The sequence below is a fragment of the Cryptomeria japonica genome, chromosome 11 (genome assembly GCF_030272615.1).
Source record: "Cryptomeria japonica chromosome 11, Sugi_1.0, whole genome shotgun sequence".
Lineage (NCBI taxonomy): Eukaryota > Viridiplantae > Streptophyta > Pinopsida > Cupressales > Cupressaceae > Cryptomeria > Cryptomeria japonica.
Window position 1 is genome coordinate 69,455,765 of NC_081415.1, and position 23,039 is coordinate 69,478,803.

Consider the following 23,039-nt stretch of genomic DNA (forward strand, 5'->3'; position numbering starts at 1 on the left):
CTCAGTCTACAAAGAAGCAAAGAAGAACAACTCGAGTCAAAGGTATGATAAGAAAAATATTGAATGTTATTACTATCATTAGTTTGGTCATTATCCAAGTGTATACTGGAAAAAGGAACATAATCAATACTAACAAAGTGAAAATATGGCTAATGAAAAGGTAGTTTAAAGCTATTAGAAAACAACCTTCATTATGCACAATATTGGTGAGCAAGGTAGTGTTGAAGTATGGTATTTGGAAAATAGTTGTAGCAACCACATGAGTGGTAATGAAAGTTTGTTTTTATTTATTGATAAAAATGTCAAGTTTGAGATAAAAATGGAGAACAATGGAATAATTCTAGTTGTGGGAAAAGGGTTTGTTATGATTCCACCAAGCAAGGTGAGAAGAAAGAGGTAAGGGTATGTGCACAAAGATGGTGGTAAAAAAAGTGGACACCACCTTAAAAAAACATAAAAAAACAAGCAATGCGTACGAGGTATAAAAATTTGAAATCATGGTGTACATGCTTAGGTTCGTTGTCCCCGAGCCTAAAGAAAAGATACCGCGTATACGGTGCTTTTTAGGAAAGATACCGTGTATACAGTGTTTTTTAGGGAAGTGACCGCATACGCATACGCGGGTTTTAGTCCTCAAAAACCACGTATGTGGTACTTGTAAAAAAACGTTTTTAAAAAAATGACTATCTTATTTTCCTCATGACCGCAACCTTTTTTTCTTCATTTTTTGGGTGAACTCACAATAATAGTTCCCACCTTTTTTCCACTTTTGACATTGAGATGAACATTTTAAAAATAATCTTCAACTTCCGACAACTATAACTTTTAAACTATTAATGAATTTGAAGATGATGCAATTTAGTGATTTTTAGCATTTTGTCTATATATTCTAAATATATTTTTTTCATTTTTTTTTGAAGATTTTATTTTTAATTTTTTCCATCTCCATCGAAAAGTAGTTTTTTACAGCAAACTACATTTTTTAAGAGTGATGTGTGTCCCGAAACACATAAATTTTTTTTCTATAAATGATAAAAACTCAATTCTTTCGAATTTTGGTTTGTAACATCAATATCTAGGGCTTGTTGTTGGTTTGATAGTGATATGCTGATATTTTTCATTTTATTAAGTTTTGAAGTCCGACTAGTTATAATTCAGACATAGGTTTAGGTTTGAACATATACCTTGTTCTATATATATCGAAATTCATTTTTTTTCTTAGAAAGAAGACATCAATACCAAGGCCATAGATATTTTTCTGATTTTTTTTCAATTAGTTTCCTATTTTTCCCAATGCGTTGAACAGAGAAGTTCATGTTCAGTGAAAAACCAATATTTCATAAAATTTAAAAAACAATAACATAATAAATTCACAATGTAATAAAATTATACTCATTGGAAAGATTGCTCCGAGCACTACAATCTTATATTTTTGGGTTATCAAGATTCTTTTGTTTGATCCTTGAACCAAAGGTTTGAAGCCCAAAATTTCTCAGAATTATGAAGAATTTGGGGAGAGATCTCAAAAAAGGTAGTTCATATGAACATGGTTTCAAATGAAGGGGGTTCAAGAGAAGGGCGTTCAAGCGAAGGAGGATTCGAGCAACCCCCCCCAATATAATTAAAAATTGACAAAAAAAATCATTGAAGGGGTTTCACTCGAAAACGTAGGTTTGAGCGAAGTGGGGGGTTCACTCGAACCCCAAAGGGTAGTTCGTACGAACACCCCCAGTTCAAACGAACACCCTCTGAATTTTTTTTCTCACCATAGCGTTTTTCCTTCATGGGTGAAAGTGGGAACCATTATTATGAACTTTCCCCCCATGAAACTGCGAACGGGCTCCCATATTTATCCACCAAACACTATGGATCAAGGTTAGTTTTGCTTAATTTTTGTTTTCCTTTCTCGTTTATTCAATCTTTTTTACGTTTTTGAATTTAATTTCATTTATTTTGATTAGGTTTTTTTATTTTTTGTTTCAAAAACCAGATTCAAATAATCCACAACAACAACAAGAAAATGCCAAGATACACCTCCAGCTCCTCCTTTTGACCATACACTTGATACATAGGAGCAATTGATTAACCAGCTAGGGACAAACACGTCTAAAATAAATAGACTGATTAATAAACTGAAAACATCTGACTTTGAGCATCATAAATCCTTCACCACTAGCCTAGAAACATTAGCTAGTGGTGCCACAACTGTTTCCACACAAATTACAAAATGGGGAAACTTTAGGGATATGTGTCGTCAATACTATGCTAGTGGGTTATCATACGAGGGAGTGAAAAACAAATATATTAGTAAACAACAAATATGTGCCCTTTTTGTTGATCCTAAAACTGGCCAGTCATTACCTCTTAATGCAAAGAGGTTTCCCATACATTGGTGTAACAATGTGCAGATGAGGAATCTTTTTTGGTAGAGGTGGTGGATGGTCTTTGATGATCCACCTTGTAATAATTATGAGGTGTCATTGTAGTTTTTGAGAAAAATATACTACGAGTTTGTCCTCAATGTGCGACCAAACTATTTTGACATGAGAGTGTTCCATGGTAGAGGTGGTGGCTCTGCCCAAGATAGACTTGGAGCCTGTATGCAGTTAGCCTCAGAGAGTCATCACCCCCTAGCACCCAGACCCAAGGTGCATCAGGATATCCTAGTAGAGATGAAAGAGTTGATGGAGCTACAGACTCTTTAGGTAGTCACGACATTGACTGGTGCCATCATCCAGCTTGGGACATAGTTAGCACACCCTCTTGTACTAGATGATGAGCTATTAGTTGCTCCAGGTGATGACAAAGAGCCCATTCAGCATGTGTGTGTTAGTTTCTTGGGGAAATGCACATGGACAGATGATGCAACTGTTCTAGATGCATCCACATCTCATTCGTGCACGATTTGCTAGAGTAGAAGTCAGACCCACACGGCTGAGGATGTGGCACTAGAAGACAAGTGATGGACATGTTGTTTGGCCATCAGTCGCAGACACATGTGTTGATTTGAATTCATAACTTTTTATTTATCAATCACTTTAAATTTGTAATTACATAAATGAATTTTGATTCATACATTGATTTAAATTGATACAAATAATATGCATTTCAGGATGCAGCAACAGTATCCCATACTCCTCCCATAGTTACTACAACTACAACTTCGACGCTTGAGGTATAAATTTTGAAACATGTTAAAATAGAATAGTACACTTTGAATTCAAAAAAATTACAAGATATACTAACTATCTTTAAATCTTTGTCCAATTTTTGGTTTGTAGGTGTTGACAGGGGACCAAATGTCCCAGATTGATGACATCACGCTCTCAATGATCGATTTTGGCCTACAAGGCTATACAGTATCATATCTTGCACACCCATTTTTTATGTATTGTTTTGATGGAATATGAAAGTCATTTCATATTAGATTTTTAAAATTATGTTTAGTATATTATCTGTACTAATATCTCATGTTAATTTTTTTTTTTAAGGGTACCCCCTTCACGTCTAGGCCTCATTCTAAGAAAAAGAAATTGTCAAAGACGCCAAAATGTGAGAAGAAGGTAATTAAACACATTTTTAGTTGTACAATTATTTGAAAATGTTGAAATTCTCTTAGTTGGGATTTGTAAATTGATTAGTATTTTTTGTCTATTTTACATGTACAATGACCATTGAGCTATCTTGATTTGTTGAATGCACTTGATACACCCTAGGATTGAGAGAGGGTGGAGGTATGTGTCTCTACTTTAGTTTCTTAATTTCATAATTATATGAATGTGTACATGTGAAATTGTGATAAATTATAATCTTATAATTTTTTTATATAGGAAATATCCATAGCCGCTTCATCAGTGGCGAGCCCTCCTCCATGCACTGGAGAAGCATCTCAGGATCTGGTACACTTTTGTTTAATATATTACATTAATTGTTTTTAACCTACAATAATTATCATTATACTAATTATATTTAATCTTTGATCATTTTTTGTATAGATAATAGTGATAGTTTCTCCATCGATGGTGAGCCATCCTCAGTCCATTGGAGAAGCATCTCAGGCACACGTACATCATTGTTCTCTATATTATAGCTTTTAAGTATTTTTTATGTATTTATGTTATTAAATTGTATTAATTGTATATTTAATCTACAATATCCCCCTTCGCGGTTCGACCATAATGTGGACCCTTTTAAGTTTGTCTTCAAGAAAACTCCTAAGACTGACAAGGAGAGGATAGTGAAGACATTAGATCCAAGATCAACCGATGAGGTAATCTACGTTTAGATTGCAAATAAATTATAGTTAAATGCATAGTTATGTTGTTAATTGTGAGCTATTTTTTACAAAAGAATTCTAACCTCGCTTTTGAATTGTGGTTTTGCAGCCATCTATAGAGCCTAAGGGGTTATAGAACACCATATGACCCCATGGGACACCATATAACCTTTAAGGACATCATATGACCCCTTAGGACACCATATGGTGTCATTAGGGGTCATATGGTGTCATGTGGGGTCATGTGGTGTCCTAAGGGGTCATAGAACACCATATGACCCCTTAGGACATCATATGACCCCTTAGGAAACCATATGACCCCTTTGGACACCATATGGTGTAGTTAGGGGTCATATGGTGTTCTAAGGGGTCATAAAACACCATATGACTCTCTCATATATATTCCTCACTCTCTTATTGTCTCTCTCAATTCTCAAGGTCACCATGAACCCCTAGGACACCATATGACCCCTTAGGTATTGTTAGGAATCATATTGTGTCCTAAGGGGTCATAGGGTGTCCTATGACCCCTTAGGACACCATATGATCCCATAGGACACCATATGGTGTCTTTATGGGTCATATGGTGTCCTAAGGAGTCATATGGTGTCAGATGAAGGATACCATATGGTGTCCTTTATGGGTCGTATGGTGTGCTAAGGGGTCATATGGTGTTGTATGACCCCTTAGGACACCATATTGTGTTGTTATGGGCTATATAGTGTTTTAAGGGGTCATATGATGTCCTATGACCCCCTAAGGGGTCGTTAGAGGTCATATTGTGTCCTATGACCCTTTAGGACACCATATGACCCCTTAGGATACAATATGGTGTCTTGAGGGGTCATATGGTGTCCGATGACCCCTTAGGGTACCATATGACCCCTTAGGATACAATATGGTGTCGTTATGGGTCATATGATGTCCTAAGGGGTCATATGGTGTAGGATACCATATGAGCCCTCATATGGTGTTGTTATGGGTCGTATGGTGTCCTAAAGGGTCATATGGTGTCCTATTACCCCTTAGGACACCATATGGTGTCATTATGGGTCATATGGTGTCATATGACCCATTAAGACACTATATGACCCCTTAGGACACCATATGGTGTCATTATAGGTCGTATAGTGTGCTAAGGGGTCATATGGTGTCATATAATCCCCTAAGGGGTTGTTAGGGGTCATATTGTGTCCTAAGGAGTCATATTGTATCCTATGACCCCTTAGGACACCATATGACCCCTTACAACACAATATGGTGTTTTTATGCATCGTATTGTGTCCTAAGGGGTCATATGGTTCCCTATGACCCCATAGGACACCATATGACCCCTTAGGTGTCATTAGGGATCATATTGTGTAATAATTGGTCATATGGTATCCTATGACCCCTTAAGACACCATATGGTGTCATTATGGCTTGTATCGTGTCCTAAGGGGTCATATGGTGTCCTAAGGGGTGATATGGTGTCGTTCTGGGTTATATGGTGTCCTAAGGGGTCATATAGTGTTCTATGACCTCTTAGGACACCATATAACCCCTTACATGTTGTTAGGGTTCATATTGTGTCCTAAGGGGTCATACGGTGTCCTATGACCCCTTAGGACACCATATGATCCCTTAGGTGTCGTTAGGGGTCATATTGTGTCCTAAGGGGTCATACGGTGTCCTATGACCCCTTAGGACACCATATGACCCCTCAGCACACCATATAGTGTCAATATGGGTCATATGGTGTCCGCAATGATCATCTGGTGTCCTGTGACCCCTTAGGACACCATATGGTGTTGTTATGGGTCATATGGTGTCCTAAGGGGTCATGTGGTGTCCTATGACACCTTAGGACACCATATGGTATCGTTATGGGTTGTATGGTGTCTTATGACCCCTTAGGACACCATATGACCCCTTAGATGTCGTTAAGGGTCATATTATGTCCTAAGGGGTCATATGGTGTCATATGACCCCTTAGGACAACATATGACCCCTTAGGTGTCATTAGGGGTCATATTGTATCCTAAGGGGTCATATGATGTCCTATGACCATTTAGGACACCATATGAACCTTGAGGACATCAGATGGTGTCGTTATGGGTTGTATTGTGTCCTAAGGTGTCATATGGTGTGCCCTTAGGGCACCATATGACTCCTTAGGTGCTGTCAGGGGTCATATGGTGTCTTATGACCCCTTAGGACACCACTTGGTGTTGTTGTGGGTCGTATGTTAAGGAGGAGGGGAAGAGAGATAGAGAGGGAGAGAGAGAACTATAGAGGGGACATATAGATAGGCAAGAGACCTAGATTTCAAGAGAGGAGTGAGATAGATAGAGGGGGATAAAGAGAGGTGGGTAACGAGACCTATATGCAAAGGTAGATAGGTGGAGAGGAAGGGAGGGAGAAACCTAGAGAGGGGAGAGAGGGTGGGTTGGATAGTTAATGAATTAGACAATGGAGAGAGATAGTAAGAGAGATAGAGAGATAATGAGAGAGTGGGGGAAGGATATATAAATGGAGAGGGGAAGAAAGGAAGGGAGAGAGAAGAGAAGAGATAGAAGAAAAAAGAGATGAGTAAGAGGGGATGGATGGAGAGGTAGAAATGGAGGGAGCGAGATACCTAGAGAATGAGGAGATGGATCTAGGTTTGTAGAGAGAGAAGAGAGGGAGAGTGTTCATAAATAGATAGGGGCAAGGGAAAGGGGGAGAAAGGTGGAGAGGGAGGGAGATAACTAGAGGGTGGACAATTAGATAAGTGAGAAACCTAGAGGGGGAGAGAGAGGTGGGTAATAATATAGGGAGGGAGAGGTAGTGAGGTGAATAGGGAGGGAAGGAGAGCCCTAGATATGGGGAGAGAGAGGATAGAAGGGATCGGTAGTGAACAAGAGAAACGAGTGGGAGGGGAGAGAAATAATAAGAGAGTGAGAGAGAAGAGAGAGGAAGGGAGTCAAGGATATAAATTAGGGTACAAGGAAGGGATGAAAGGTAGAGAGGGTAGGATATACCTAGAGAGGGGAGAAAGAAGTGAGAGAGACACGAGAGGGAGAGAGATAGGTGTAGAGTTTAGGGAAGATAAAGATAGTGAGATATGGATCTAAAGAGTGCTAATAGGAGAATGTTGATTATTGAAATTTGACTAAGTATGAAAGTCAATATGATCCTCTAAAAACAAGAATCTACATTATAACTCCTCTAGAGTTGAAACCACTCTCAAACATCCTACCAATATATACATGAAATATAACTTAAAGTGACTTATACTTAAATATTATATTTCATGTATATATTTTCATCACAAAACCTTCAAATTGGACAATGCAAGACCTTTGGCGCGCGCCAAATGGGAAAAGTCAATTTTTTTCATTTGGTGAGTGCCAAATAGGGAGAGTGCCATATTTGGTGCTCGCCAAATGGTCTGCATTTGGAACTACCAACCCTTTGGGTTGGATTGTACTTGGGCATCCAACCCAAAGGGTTGGAGGATTAGAAAATTTTCACATATTTTTGGCCGTGCTCTCCATCAGGTTTGCACGTGTTTCAATAAAATTGAAAAAAAATACCATAGAGACCTCAATCTCTCTCTTAGCTATCCAAGCATGTAATTATTTTCACATTTTAATTTCGTTAAGGCTTTCATCTATAATTTCTTTTGTTAGTGTGTTCCATTTTGGTCAAAAACCAACATGCACTATTTTGCATATAGTTTTTTACACGTTCATCGGATTTTGAAGAAACTTACATTTTTAGAAACTAGACTCCATTATACACAATTTAAAAAAAAAAAAATTCATTTTTGATTAGTTATCAAGGATTTTATTGGGAGCACGCTCAAATTTCTATTTTTCAGGATGTGTCCACTTCAAAAATTAGTAAAAAATCATATACTCATTAAAAAATTAGCTGAAAAATTTGGCATAAACTAAAAGGTGTTAGCTAATTTCTCACTGAAGCGATTTTAGAAATTCAAAAAAAAAGTTAACATTTTAGGGGGGCCACAACAAACGCTATGTTATGTTTTTTGCATAAAAACAAGACCACTTTTTGTGGCCCCCCTTTTTGAAGCCCTCAATCTCCACCATTTTCAAAAAAAATAGTAGTTTAGAAAGTAGACTCGAAGCATTCTGACTCTTGTTCTTGTTGCATCTTCAAATTTGGAGTCTAACTATCTTCAATTTGTTGTTGAAGTTCAAACTTTGTTGATTTCAGAAAAAATTGTGGCATCTTAAGACCCCCTTTTGGTACCACAACTTGGTGTACATACCCTTCTTTGTATGTAAAAAAAATAAAATTGTATTTTCAATTTTTTTTAGTGCAAGTTTGCGCATGAATAGGTACCTAATTCTCAAGATGTGCTCAATTGGAAAAATCATAAAAAATTAAATACTCAACCAAAAATTACAAAAACATACATAACTTCTAGTGCTCACTCTTACCTATCCTTTTGCCAAAGGATTTGTCAAAATGCTAAATCTAACTATGAATTTTTCATGTGCACATTAGACACCATGTTATGTTTTTCAAAAAAAATCAAGGTCTATTTTTCATGCACGAAGGATTTGACCCCCTTAATCTTATCCATTTTAAAAAAAGTTTAGTAGTTTGGAAACTAGATTCAGAGTACTACAATATTTGTTGTTTGATTATCTTCATATCTTGAGTGGATGAATTTCAAAATTTTCCTCCAAATTCAGGTTCACCCGATTTCAGAAAAAAAGTGTCCACTTATACCCCCCCTTTTGACCACCATCTTTGTGCACTTACCCGTGTGAATGTGTTTATAGAGAAGGGTGAATGTGTCCTTTTTGAGAAGAATGAGAGAGAATATTATTATAGCAGTTCAAATGAAAAAGAAATGGATGTTTCCTTTGAGGGTAGATAAATTGTTCCCATCTTAGTCCGTAGCTACACCTACCAAGAATGAAAAATGTATATCAGTGTATAATGATAATCATTATTTAAGACTGTCATTCAAGATCCCTCTAGACTTTGGCATTTAAGGTATGGAAATCTAGGCTATGCTATTTAGAGTCTTTTGACCAAGGAGGGTATGGTTAGAGGTTTTCCAACCATACTAGAGACTAATGGTAGATATAAAGCCTACATTTTAGGCAAGAAATATAAGTAACCCTTTCAATTCGACAACTCTAAAAGGGCAAGAGCACCAATTGGTGCACATTGATTTGTATGGCCCTATGCAAACCATTTCAATAGGGAAGGGTCAATATTTCATGACCTTAATAAATGAATACAACCATAATACATAGGTCTACTTTTAGAAACATAGATTATAAGTATTTGAGAAGTTCAAGGTTTTTAAGGCCCAAGCTGAGAAGGAAAGTATACTTCAAATTATTTTGTGAATTTTTGCAAGATCAAAATGGAGTGACTAAGAGGAATAATAGGACCATCATGGAGAATTTTACAAGAGGAATGGAGAAAACACTAGTGGATGATTGAGCACTTAAGAGTGTTCAATTGTGTGGCATATGTATTTTTGTTGAAGGAGAATAGGAAAAAGTTGGATTAAAAGGGTGAGAAGTGCATATTCATGAAATATTTTGAATAGTCTAAGGAATATCTAGGTTATATAACCTAACCACCAAAAAAATATTGATGAACATAGATGCCATGTTTATTGAAAATGAGTCATGGGATATCTTAGTGGAGACCTCTTTGGGTATCTCAATTATTAGAGTACCTCTTGATGATGAAGAAGAAGAAAATGAAGAGAAACAAGGTGATTCTATAGAAGGTATGAAGATGAACATATAGCTCCAAAGAGATATAGACTAACATAGGTAGCCAAACAATAAACTCTAGACAACTCTTAACATAGATAGATAGTTAAATAGACAATCACAAAATTTAGATGGAGAAAGTTCAAGATAGCTCCATACCACTACATAGACAATGAATACATTCTCTAGATAGGTCTAGACACACTCTACACAACAAGGAAGCAATATTAGTAGGAGTTTAGACCCCATTGTCCCTTCCTATTACCAAGGAAGACCAAAACTCTAAGGGAGGTTTACGAAAATGAAAGTAATGATAATGAGTGATGAAAATGTGAATTTTGTATTTTTTTTCTCATTGTGATTTGATTTATTTTGTGGATGTTGTTCAAAATAAGAGAAATGGAGTGAGGACATGGATAAGAAAATAGATATAATAGAGATTAATAAAACATGCGAGCTAACTGATTTACCTCTTGGTAAGCAAGTTATTGGAGTGAAATGGGTCTATAAGTCCTAGAGCAATGCCAAACGAAGAATAGAGAAGCATAACGAAAGATTGATTTTCAAAGGGCACAAAGAACAGTTTTATATAAATTATGATGAGACATATGTTATAGTTGCAAGGATAGAAACTATGTGGGAAATTATAGAAAAAGAATCCCAACACAAGCATAAGGTCTTTCAAATGGATGTGTAGTCTACGTTCATGAATGGAGTATTGAAAAAGGAACTGTATGTGGAACATCCACTTGGTTATAAAATTCAAGGTCAAGAAAATAAAGTGTATAGGCTGAAGAAAGTTATTCATGGGTGAAATCAAGCACCATGAGCATTTGGTGTATTAGGATTGAATCATATTTGTTGAGCAATGACTTTAGTAAAAGCGATGGTGAGCCCACTCTTTACATTGAGGAAGCTAATTGTAAGATTTTTATTGTTCTCTTGTATGTAGATGATTTAGTCTTTAGTATCGATGATGATGATGTCCTTATTGCTGATTTTAAGGAGACCATAGAAGTAAAAAATGCATGATGGTATATTTATCTCTCAAAAATTATGCAAAAGAGATTTAGAATGCAAAATAGTAAACCCAAACCAACACCAACAACCATAAGTCTAAATCTAAGCAAGGAATATTATACTAGAAATGTGAATCCAACTATGTATAAAAGTTCAATCAAAATTTTGGTGTATTTGACAACAACTAGACCTGATATTATGCATGCAATAAGCCTGAGTTATAGATTTATGAAGACTCCAAAGTAGACACATTGGCAAGTGGGCAAGAGAATCTTGAGGTATGTGAATGGGACCAAAGAATATGACATTTTCTATACTACACAAAATGAGTTTAGGGTCGTTGGATACATGGATAATGATTAGGTAGGAAGTGTACATGATAGAAAGAGCATATTGGGATATGTGTTCCATTTGGGATTAAGAGCTATCTCATAGTCTTCCAAGAAAAATCTTGTAGTTTTCCTTTCTATAATCGAGATTGAGTATATAAAAGCAAATGCAACAACATGCCAAGCTATTCAGCTAAGGAGAATTCTAGCTAATTTGAAGGAAGAACAAGTGGATGGTACAACTATATTTTGTGACAATCTATCATCAATAACTTTGATAAAAATAAATTTCTTTTTTAATGGAAGAAGCAAGCATATTTAAATCAAATATAATTTCATTAGGGAGCTAGTTGAAAATGGTGATATAAAAGTTAAGTATTGTATGTCTGAGTAGCAACTTGCTAATATTTTCATAAAGCCATTAAGGAGAGAAAGTTTTGAGCACCTAAGAACAAATTTGGGCATTGTTGATTTGAATGTAGTTTGAACATGGATGATGGCTCAAGATATAGGTGGAATGTTAGAAAATTTATTTCTCACGAGCTTCCCCATTAGCAACCTACTTGTTAGGAGCATCTTGTTGATTTCTTGGGATCTTGATCCCTCTTGCTCCTGACACACATCAAAATTTTGACAGTAAGTTTAATGTTGGTAGGTAAGTTAAATTTGAATTTTGAGTGGGAATCAAAAGTGGAAAACAAGAGACAAATAGGAATAACATTGTAATAGAGAATTAGCCTTGAGTTTGTGAGAGATAATTTTTTGGACAACAATTTTGAGTAGAAGGAATGTGTAGCAACACTTGTGGTTGTGAAGAAGTGTGTAGTGAGTAAAATGATTTCTATAGACAAAATAAGAAGTCAATGTAAATCTCCACATGAGCAGAGTAAGGAGTTTTAAGTAGCTCCAGATTGTGTGTGGTTGAGTGCAGCTCTAGATTGTTGCAGATAAATTATTTTGTATTAAATATTGTAATATGAGTTTGAATCTTATTTGTAAATGTTAATTTTATGATTTAATAGAAGAAGAAAAGTATTGTTTGTTTTCAGCTTTGTTTGTTTTGGGTTTTATTTTGTGCATTGCTAGTTGATTGGCAAACTAAGCAACAACCTTTATGGTTTGTGTTTTGTTTTGGGAGTTTAAATTATAACATTTGGTATCAATGCTTATCTTTGTTGTGTTTTAAGGGTTTTAACTCCAATACAAATACTAGGAGCTCTCTCTACTTTGCCTCTCCATGACCTTCCATCTTTCATGTCATTAATGCCAAACAAAGCGTGTTGGATTGCCATGTTTTGGTATGTTGCTTTCTTCTCCCTTTAGCTATTCATTGATATACCTACTATATTTTTTAGTAACCCTTGAGAGAGTGTTGTATCTTTTGGCCACCCTCCCAATTGGGTTTACCTTTTTCCTACTTCACTTGGCCATGACTCCTATAATAGGAACATGCACCAACTTTGCTTGGAGCCTTGGAGCTATTATTATTTTCAAGAAGGACTAGATGATTATTTGGGCCATCCCATTCAAGTGCTCTTAGAAATATTTATGATGGCCACAATTCACATGTGTATTGTATGAAGAATAAATGTAAACAATATTATTTGACGAGTCACCAGTCACAAGCTAAAAGAAGATAGCATATTGACTAGATATCAAATGATTAATGTATTCACATATTACAATATTATTATATATTTATAATAGTAATGGAGCCTAAACAAATAGTCCTTAAACTTTGTTCATGCTTATCTAATATTGCAATAGGGTTGAAAGGACCACAAAAAATGGAGTTTGCATATTCTATTTTCTTGCATGGCCTATAAGGCCATGACATCTTCAACATCTATTGAATACCATTAGGATTTAAATACTAATATCCATATTTCTATTTCATGGAGACACTCTTCTTTGATGCATTTGTTTAATGTTTGCAAGGAGTGCATTCACATCTTTGTATATTATATATAATAAATAGAGATGTATATTTAATAATGCATTACACATATGTATATATGTATACACTAGTTTAAAAAACATTTGTGATACTTTTTACATTGGATATATCATCTATATTATAATTTTGAAATAGGGAGATGCCCAAATATATTATATAATTGTACACACACACACACACACACACACACACACACACACACACACAACTTAACCATTCAATAACAATTCTTAATGAATGTTAGTCTTCTTTTGGGTTTTTGGGGAGCGACATATGTGGTAGCTTTATGTAGAGTTATATATCATAAATAGAATGATATGTTATGAGACTACTGTTTCTAGCTTGTTTTGTTCAATTAGTATGGTGTAATGACACCTATAACCATGTACATTTGATCATATTTGTGTGTAGGCATGCGTATCCCTATAGAAAGCTGTTTATAGTCATTATTTTAGTTGTTTAACCTTGTGAACAACATCAAATATATATGTTTAAATGGAAAAAACTTATCTTTGTTGGTGTTTTATAGCATTATGACTGACTGTAATTGAGAATAACATTATTACAAGCAATATGACTATGGGAATTGATATTAAACACCATCATTTCAATAGTCTATGTTAATAATGATCTCTGATTTTGGATTTGTCAATTTCATTTGTATGAGAGTTCTTAAAGCATTTTCAATAAACCCATTTTAAATATATCTTGCTATCATTGAAACCTGTAAAACTTTTTTTCTTTGTGACATTTTGTCAAATACAATAAAATACATACTTCTAAAATAACATCTCTCCATATATTTTACATATATTTTCTTAAATATAAATATACTAATAATAAGTGATAATACACAAATGTAAAAAGTGGATAATTACATGCAAGCAAGACACACAGTGAAACATTCACACGGGGTGACGGCGGGCCACCGTTTAGAGACTATTAATCTCGTGAGAGCATATACTTGTATTTTTATTTATGAGCTCACATCCTAATACCTTAATACTAGACTTTGACAATACAAAACGTAATAAATGTCAATTAGAAATCTGAAGTCTCGAACCATCATAGTAGAGTATTACTTGATCTCGTTGTCGAAATAAGCCTTCATAATCTCTCATTTCGTATGGATGGAAATGAAAACTTCAAAATCTTATCAACCCTATTGAAGTATTTCTCTCTCCAAGCCTTTCTCAATGCAGGAGAAAATTGTGGCCAAGAACATTTCTTTGGAAGTGGGCATCCTTCCAAATATGGATTTCCAGAATATGACGTGTTGTCAAATGTGATCATCTGTCCTACTTGGGGTATGTTGCCTGAGAGGTTGTTGTTGGACAAATCTAAACATTCCAATGAAGTTAGAGATTGAATCTCCGCAGGAATACTTCCATAAAATCTGTTTGAAGAAAGGTCTAATGATTCTAACTGACTCATTTTCCCCAAACTGTGTGGAATAACTCCACTGAGGTTGTTCATTGATAGATTGAGAAACCTCAACCCTTTTAACTTTCCAAAATCTACTGGAAATGCTCCTTTTAATTGATTGCTTGAGAGATCTATGTATGTTGTCGTGGAAAGAATATATGAGTAGTGCCGCTCTAAGCCTTTCACGGTCATGTCCAATTCAACATGAGACGGAACTCGAATTACATATGTATCAAAAGGGCCAAGTTTAAAATATGTATTAAGGCCTTTCTCTCTTACAAATATATGAAAGGGGTTCAACAGAGTAGATAACATGTGGCCGTCTTCTCTTGGTATTACCATTGCTTGTAGAGATGAAATGTTATGTGGAATAAAACCTGATATATTGTTAGATGACAGGTCTAAGATCTGGAGCTTCTTGAGTTGGACAATTTCTGAAGGAATTCTACCTCTGAAACGATTACTCTTCATCATCAACACTTGAAGGGCTGATAGATTTCCCACTCACCATGTAATTTCCCCAGCAAATCTGTTATGCCCAATATCTAGTACTTGTAATCTCTTGCAATCAGTGATTGACGGAGGGAAGGCTCCACTTAACTTATTATTTCTTACAATTAAAGAGGAGTAGCATAGCCCATGGGGTATGCTTCCCTCCAGACTATTACCCCCTAAATTCAACACCTGAATTGCCTTATAGTTTGAAAAGCATGGAGGAATATTGCCATTCAATTTGTTGTTTGCCAGATCTAACTTTACAAGGTGATCCAAATTGCACAAACTTGGAGGAATGGTGTCGACTAGAGCATTGTCATTAACCATCAATAGCTGTAAATATGGAGGCCACAAAGATGACACGTATGCAGTCAATGCATTTGTGGACACATCAAACACTGTCATCCAATGAACTGAGCCATTTGGGATAATAAGCCTGCCATGCAAATGATTTCTCCAACTCAGCATTGTTTCCCATAACCAGGAGGGGATTTCTCCAAACATATTGTCGTGAATATTGAGTGGAAAGCCAGTCGGGAATTCGACCACCAATTCTACATGAGTTTATATCTAAGCCTTGTAACTGGAACAGGGGAATCCAAGTTGTCCTAGTATTTAGTACACAATATGATAGAAATAAATATTTTAATTCTGCAAGATTATGAAACAGAGTATCTGAAATGGTAATTGAGGAGAGCCAGAGAATCCTAATAGACGATGGTAATGCCAGCTGCGAAGAACTAATGTAATCATGGAATGAAAAATTATGAGCATAAAGCTGCTCAAGAGAGGAAAGCCCACTAAGCTGAAGGTTTCCATGGAATTTGTTGATGGAAAGACCTAAGAACTTAAGCAAAGAGAGATTTTGTAGACATGGTGGCAATACTCTAGTTAGCTGGTTATAGCTAATATCTATATAGCTAAGATTGGTCAATTGACAAATCATAGGGGAACTATCCCACTCAAACTGTTGTTTTTAAAATTCAGATATTGAACATGAGAGAGGTTTCCCAAACAGGAAGGAATATTAACAGTTAAACCAATGCTCCTCAAGTTGAGGTATTTGAGGAAAGGAAGCTTGCACAAAGTAGCAGATATGACTCCACTCTGCACGCCCTGCCCTTCGTGGTTGGTGTAAGCACTCAAATTCACCCGCTGTACATGGTTGGTGAGATTATCGCATGATATGCCATCCCATTTGGAGCAACAGTCACTTCCATTAACCCATGAACTAAGATTGCCATCAGAGATGTTCAAGCCTGTTTTGAAGGAAAGAAGAGCTTGGGATTCTTGGGTAGGACAATTGAATAGAGCAAAAGATGGGTTTGTAAAAAGGATAATATAAACTGTGCTGGTAAAGGCAAACTTAATTGGAGCAATAGCCATTGCTTGAATGAAGACGCAGAGAACAGTGAATCTTATATTTGTAAGATAATCTCCCAATGGGTTGACTGAAACATTAGCGGCATTAACTAGCCATGGAAAGGAGTTTAACATAGAAAATATATAAAATTAGATGGATTGATTAGTTCTGATAATCTTCTGTAATTGATTGACTGCATGGAAGGGGAGAGTGACCCGAGCCCTCAAGTAAACAGAAAACAATGCTATTGTCAATGCACTCACGAATTACATGGGTTGACAGAAAAGGTTGAGTTGACATTGGAAATGCTAACGACATAGCTTGAAATAAAGAAAGATAAAATCAACGTGTAAGCATTCTAATGGATGGTCCATATTAGCGGGTCATTCAATGTCTCAATCGGGTCAGGTGTGTTACTGACCAAGTGGTGGTTCAACCATTATGCAAAGTAGAGGTTATAAGATAACCTTCCCGTGAGTTGATTGAAACATTAGCGGCATTAGCTAGCCATGGAAAGGAGTTTAACATAGAAAATACATAAAATTTGATGGACTGATTAATTCTAATACTCTTCTTTAATTCATTGACTACATGAAAGGGGAAAACAATGCTATTGTCAATGCACTCACGATTTACATGGGTTGACAGAAAAGGTTGAGTTGACATTGCAAATGCTAACGACATAGCTTGAAATAAAGAAAGATAAAATCAACGTGTAAGCTAATGACAATGCTAACGACATAGCTAGCGTGTCAATCGGGGCAGGTGTGTTACTGAGAAAGCGAAGTTTGAACCATTAAGCAAAGGTCAAGTCGTTCCCTTTGCATGTGTTTTTGGTTTGCATCCATATCAAATAGGTATGGAAGAAAAATGTCGACGCTGTTATGTTTCCTCTTGGGCCCTTCAGTTGACAATGGCACAATCTTTTGTGTATTTGTGTAATAATTTAGATCAGACTATCTTTTTTTAAATAATTTTTTATAAGCGACATAATTTTATGTGATTTTGTTTTATGTCATTATTTTTAAGAAAAATAATTTTTTTTTTTCTACATCTCTTGTTTGCCACCCTAGATCATATTGTAGGTATGGAGCTGGTTCTATAGTCATGGATTATATAAACCTGTTAGTCCGCACTTGCATTATGTCTATTTCACGTCCTTTAAATTTGTCCTCCTTTGCATTTTTCTTGAACTAAACCTCTTGCTTGAATCGTTCTAGAGTTCAAGGTTCAAGTTCAAGTGCGGTATGCAGTATAGCGGCTTTTTTTTAAGGAAGGCATTAAAAGGTCTTGGTGGTCATAGTTCATTGAACTTGAACCGTGAACCTTTAGAGTGGTTCAGGGTTCAAGGTTTAACATGTTAAAGCAAGTCTTCTGTAAGTCATGTTTTATAGTGAGTAAGCTTTGGCATGTCCGTGTGTTTTGCACTAATGTTGTTTTGAACTTGAACCTTTGAACCTTTTTTTGGAAGGGTTCAAGGTTTAAGGTTCAAAGTTCGAGAATTGATGACTTTGGAGATAAAGTAAACAAGTGTCGACATATAGGGAATATTTTGGATTTAAAAGATGAACCTCAAGAAAATGAATTGTGATGGAAATCTATACTTGGGAATAATCATTCCAAGCAATCAGTTCAAGTAAAGGATATGGAGGAGAAAAGACTTGTTATTAATAAATTGTCAGAAATTAATCTTTTCGACACAATTTGGCACAGATGAGTATGATGTTTTCAAATCAGGATGAATTGTGCGACCGATATTTTAGGCCACTCCCTAAGATGTGTTTTATTTAAAATAAGTTACTTGCCTTCATTATTTTCCCAATTTGGTAAGTAGAAGATTAGCGCAGGTGGCATTTCTTGTTCTTGGCTCTGTGAATTCTCAACTCTACATGAAAGGTGAGCGCAAGTTCTTCCTCTTTTCTCATTGGTTTTCATAAATTGAAAGTGTTATTTGATACTTCCATCGGTTCAATTAGTTCTTCCTGCTATGTATTTTCTGATTGTAAATAAAAAATGAGACCGAAAATACCTCCAATAGACCAAAAATATTGGCTAGTTAGTTCCTTGCCTGACATAGGAGATAATTTTCTGCCGTCAGTAGATTTAGAGGAATTCCATGAAAGAGTGCGAAATTCTGCTAGTTCCCCTTTGATGCAAAAAATTTCAGATAGTGGGTTGGTAGAAGCTGCAACATTTCCTCCAGCTGTGTCATGTCAAGAACTAGTTTTGGAATGTATGGGCAGATATGATCATGTAGAGAGGTGCATAAGAAACACAGACGGTAAAGTGTTTCTTGCAATTAGTCAGGAGGTTGTTTCCGCCAAAATGAAAATACCAGAGAAGGAGCAATATGAGGATTGGACGGTATGCAAGTCGCAAGGAATTTTCTCTGAGAAGAAGTCATGTTATAGGAGTGTCATTGCGAGAAATTGGTTATTGAAATTTAAAAAGGGGGGTGCAAGATTTCCAAGCCCATTAACCCAAGAGAATCTGATTCAAGAAGTAAGGGACATAGTCATTTTATTACATAGAATGTGGGGAAATCATATAGGCTTTTACTGGGAAGATTGGATGTATTTCTTTATTCAGGTCATTTTTGGCAAAAGGAGATACATAGATTGGGCAGAGTTAATTGCAGAAAGAATGCATGAGGGATTAAGTTGCTTTGGGAACAAAAAATTCCATATGTCTTCTTACCTTATATACTATTTAGCCCACACCTGTCAATTGGTAGGTCTGTATCATGAAACCTGGCAGAATGATATGAGAATATATGAATATCACCCGCATTTACAGCAACATAGGGTCACTGACAATTATTACAAGGTTCATAATATTCTCCTGGGCAAGTTGGTATTTGAGTTGAAAGGAGATATTCATAAGAGATTAACTGAGAAAGCTACACAATTTATATATATATATAAGGTAGCTTTTATAGTTAGTTCTCCAGGTTCACTTATTTGAGGGTTGGGGGTTTTGAAGGGGAACCATACAAATTGCCAAGATATGTCTTTGACAAGCAGGTGTTAATTCAAGTTTGCAAGAAAATCGCTCATATAGATAAGAAATATGGGTAAGAACACCAAATAGGGGTTTCCTTTCCCATTGAACTGACACATTACATTTGTAACAGTGTCTCAGATGCTTTGAATTTGGAGTTAGAGTTCAAAAGGTTTAAATATCAGTTGTATTTTCCCCACACTAAATTTGATACTAAAGGATTTGCAATGACACCCTTTACATATAGGGAGGATTGTCGACATGTAGCTGATCTAGAAGACTTTTGGGTGGATTGTGTGGATGAGTATGAAGTCCTAAAAAGAGCTCACCTGAGACTCACAGTGCAATAAATTAAGGATTATGGTCTGAAGATAAACACTGCAAATATTGTGGATGATGAAAATGATTTTCTTGACCCCCAATTTGTTGATGATAGGGAGCCAGGAATAATACCATAAATTGATTGGAAAAAAGATGAGGAAGAACAGATTCAAACCAGGACAATCTTGGTTATTCAAAGAACAGAGAAGTGGCTTAGAAAGCAGAAACTAAGGAGAAACTAAAGGAAGGGTTCAACCTCATCCACTGAGGTCTTGGTATCTAATTCTCTCATCCCATCTTGTGCTCTAGGTTCACTCAAATAGGGAAAAGGAGGACATAGAGAAAAGATAGTGCAAATCAAAGAGGAGACAACCTTTGTTAGAGTCACTCACTCCAGAACAAGGGGCAAAAGACAATCCTTGCCTGTTGATATTGTGGTGGTTGACCTTGAGATGGATACCACCTCAATTGATCCAATCAAACAACAACAAGGGCTGGCTGGTGAGGGTAATAATCAACAGGAACAGGAAGCCTTAAATGAAGTTACTACTATGGTAGTAAGGGATGGAAAAGAGACTAGAACTAATTCAGATAAGCCTCAAGTTCCTTCAGGACTGGTATGGTTAGAAAATATGTTAAGAAGCAAGAAGAGAAACATTTTTCCAGCCTCGATTCCAGTAGAAGACATGGTGAGTAAATGCTTGGGAAAGTCTCCAAAAGCAAAGAAGTCCAAAACTATGTCAAAAATTGACTTTGATGCAGATAGTGGGAACTTGATTGCACAGATTGCGTGCCCATTAACAAATGAAAAGACAAAGAACTCTACAACTCAGGACTTCACTGTTGAAAAGATAAATATTGGAACTGCTTCTTTAGCCACAATTGTTCTCCACCTTGAGGCTTCAACAAACAAGATCATAACCACAATCTGGAAAGACAAAAAAGATAAGCATCAGATGAAATAGATGTTATAAAGGATGGTAGAATACATTGAGGCAATCAATGCTCCGAATCCTCAACCTGTGTCATAGCTTCCAATGTCCTTTGATCCTAAGTCCCCTGCAAATCAAAAGACTTTGGAGAAAATACAAAAATGCAGGTTGATCATAGAAACTGTAATGGAGTCGCTAGAAAAGATTCAGAAGTTTGGTGCAGATTACTTTGTTAATCTAAGCAAGGTATATGATGGGGCGATGTAAGTAATGAAGGAGCTAGAAGTTGAAATCATAAATAGGAAGAAAGAGGAAGCTAAATGGGCGTCAAAAGTTGCACAGATGCGAGAAGTGCAGAATTATGGGGTAATGAAGTTTCTTGCGGAAAGACTTGTGGCAGGCTTGGATGACAATATTTTGTATGTGTACTAGAGGAACATTGAATGGATAAATTCTCTGATAAAACAAGCTTATGAGGACTTTGCAAAATTGATAAATCAATTCGCAGAATTAGTTACTTCCATGATAAATGAGCTCGTGTGCATTGGGCTTAAATGTCTAAAAGATGATGGAAGAACCCTTGAAATGATCGAGATTATAACAGGATCATTTACGAGAAAAATTAATTATGTGAAAGAGGCTAAGGGTTTGGTTCCAAATGACTTAAGTGTGATTGCTAAGATCAAATGACTCCTTTTTTTATGCATCGGAGATCTAGATAGTCACTCCGATAAAGTCGCACAAGTTCACAGGGAAAAAGAGGTCCAGAAGCAACGTATGGCACACGTGAGATTACCTCATAATACAATCATTTAGCACTTCGCCACTAGTCATGCAGATTGGAAGAAAAAAGTAGTTATCAGAACTACACAGTGATATTTTTCATTGATGATAAATCCTTTTTCACTTGTTAGTTGCAAAAATAATTTTATTTTTATATTGGTTTCACTGACTTTGCGAGGTGGAAATTGTTGGCTTTCCATGTTTCCCGTTATAACCGTTGACCGAGTTGTGGCTATATAACAATGTTTGGAAGACTCTATAAAGGTCCGAAAAACTTTTATTTTTTGAGCATCAAACAATATCTGATTATGTTTTGAATTCCTTGGAATTAGATTGACTGATTTATGAATGCAAATAATTATGGTGTGCAGTCTTTGAATCTGTGCGTTTAAAGATTGGTGATCTTTCTTTAAAAAGTCTGTTATGCGCATGATATCATTATTCTTATCAGTCAATTCTATGTTTTCTTGAATTCATTGTTATATATATTTGTTAGAAGATTCATTATGGATTGAGCTGGGCTAATCCCCCTTGCCCTGTGAGGCATGAGAGAGTATCGATCAAAATCAATACTTCAATGAACTTGCTTTGCACTGAATTTATGGAATGAACTTATGCTCAGAAACAAAGTCTGTGGGCTCTTATTTAATCTTCAAAATTTTCTCTCTGTTTTATATTATGGCATTCCTTTGTGTTGATAGATGAATGCTAAAGCCTTTCTATGAAATCTAGTTAAAAGCGTCTTCATTTCAAGATTTTCTATGTAGATTTCATTGCAAATCATATGAGGAGTTGTCCTCTAATGCAGAGGATGGATTTTGATTAGTTCATACAACTGTTGGTTTATTTGTGTCCTTTCATTAAGAGGTGTACAAAAGTCGTATTATCATTTAGAGAAAATAAATATTGCAATTACAAGAAAGGGAAAATTCTGTTAACCAACAAATTTTTGGCGACTTTGCTGGGGAGTCGAATCATAAGACTGGTTGCCTAGTTGTAAGATTGGAGTCAAAGAGATATACTAGGTCCCAAAGAAGGGAGAAGATAGTTGATTCTATTTTTCAAGAGTTACAAAACCTCAATTTTCAACCCACTTTTTCACCTCAAAGACGAGCAAGAAGTAGGTCTCCTTCCCCATCCTCATCATCTCCTGTGTCCTCAGTTTGTCAAGCTCTGACCTTGCATGGTATTGCTTTACCAAATATAATCAACCCGACTCCGCTCAATATCATCTTTCTAATGGCAATAAATAATCCTTGGGGGGCCACTGTAGGTCCATTGAACAAGATTAAATTTGAATCCCTTACCCGAAGGTGCTAGAGATCACTTGCCAAAATTCAGTGGGGATGGGAAAATCACTGTTGATGAGCACTTGAATGCATTCAATATGGCTTGTGGGATAA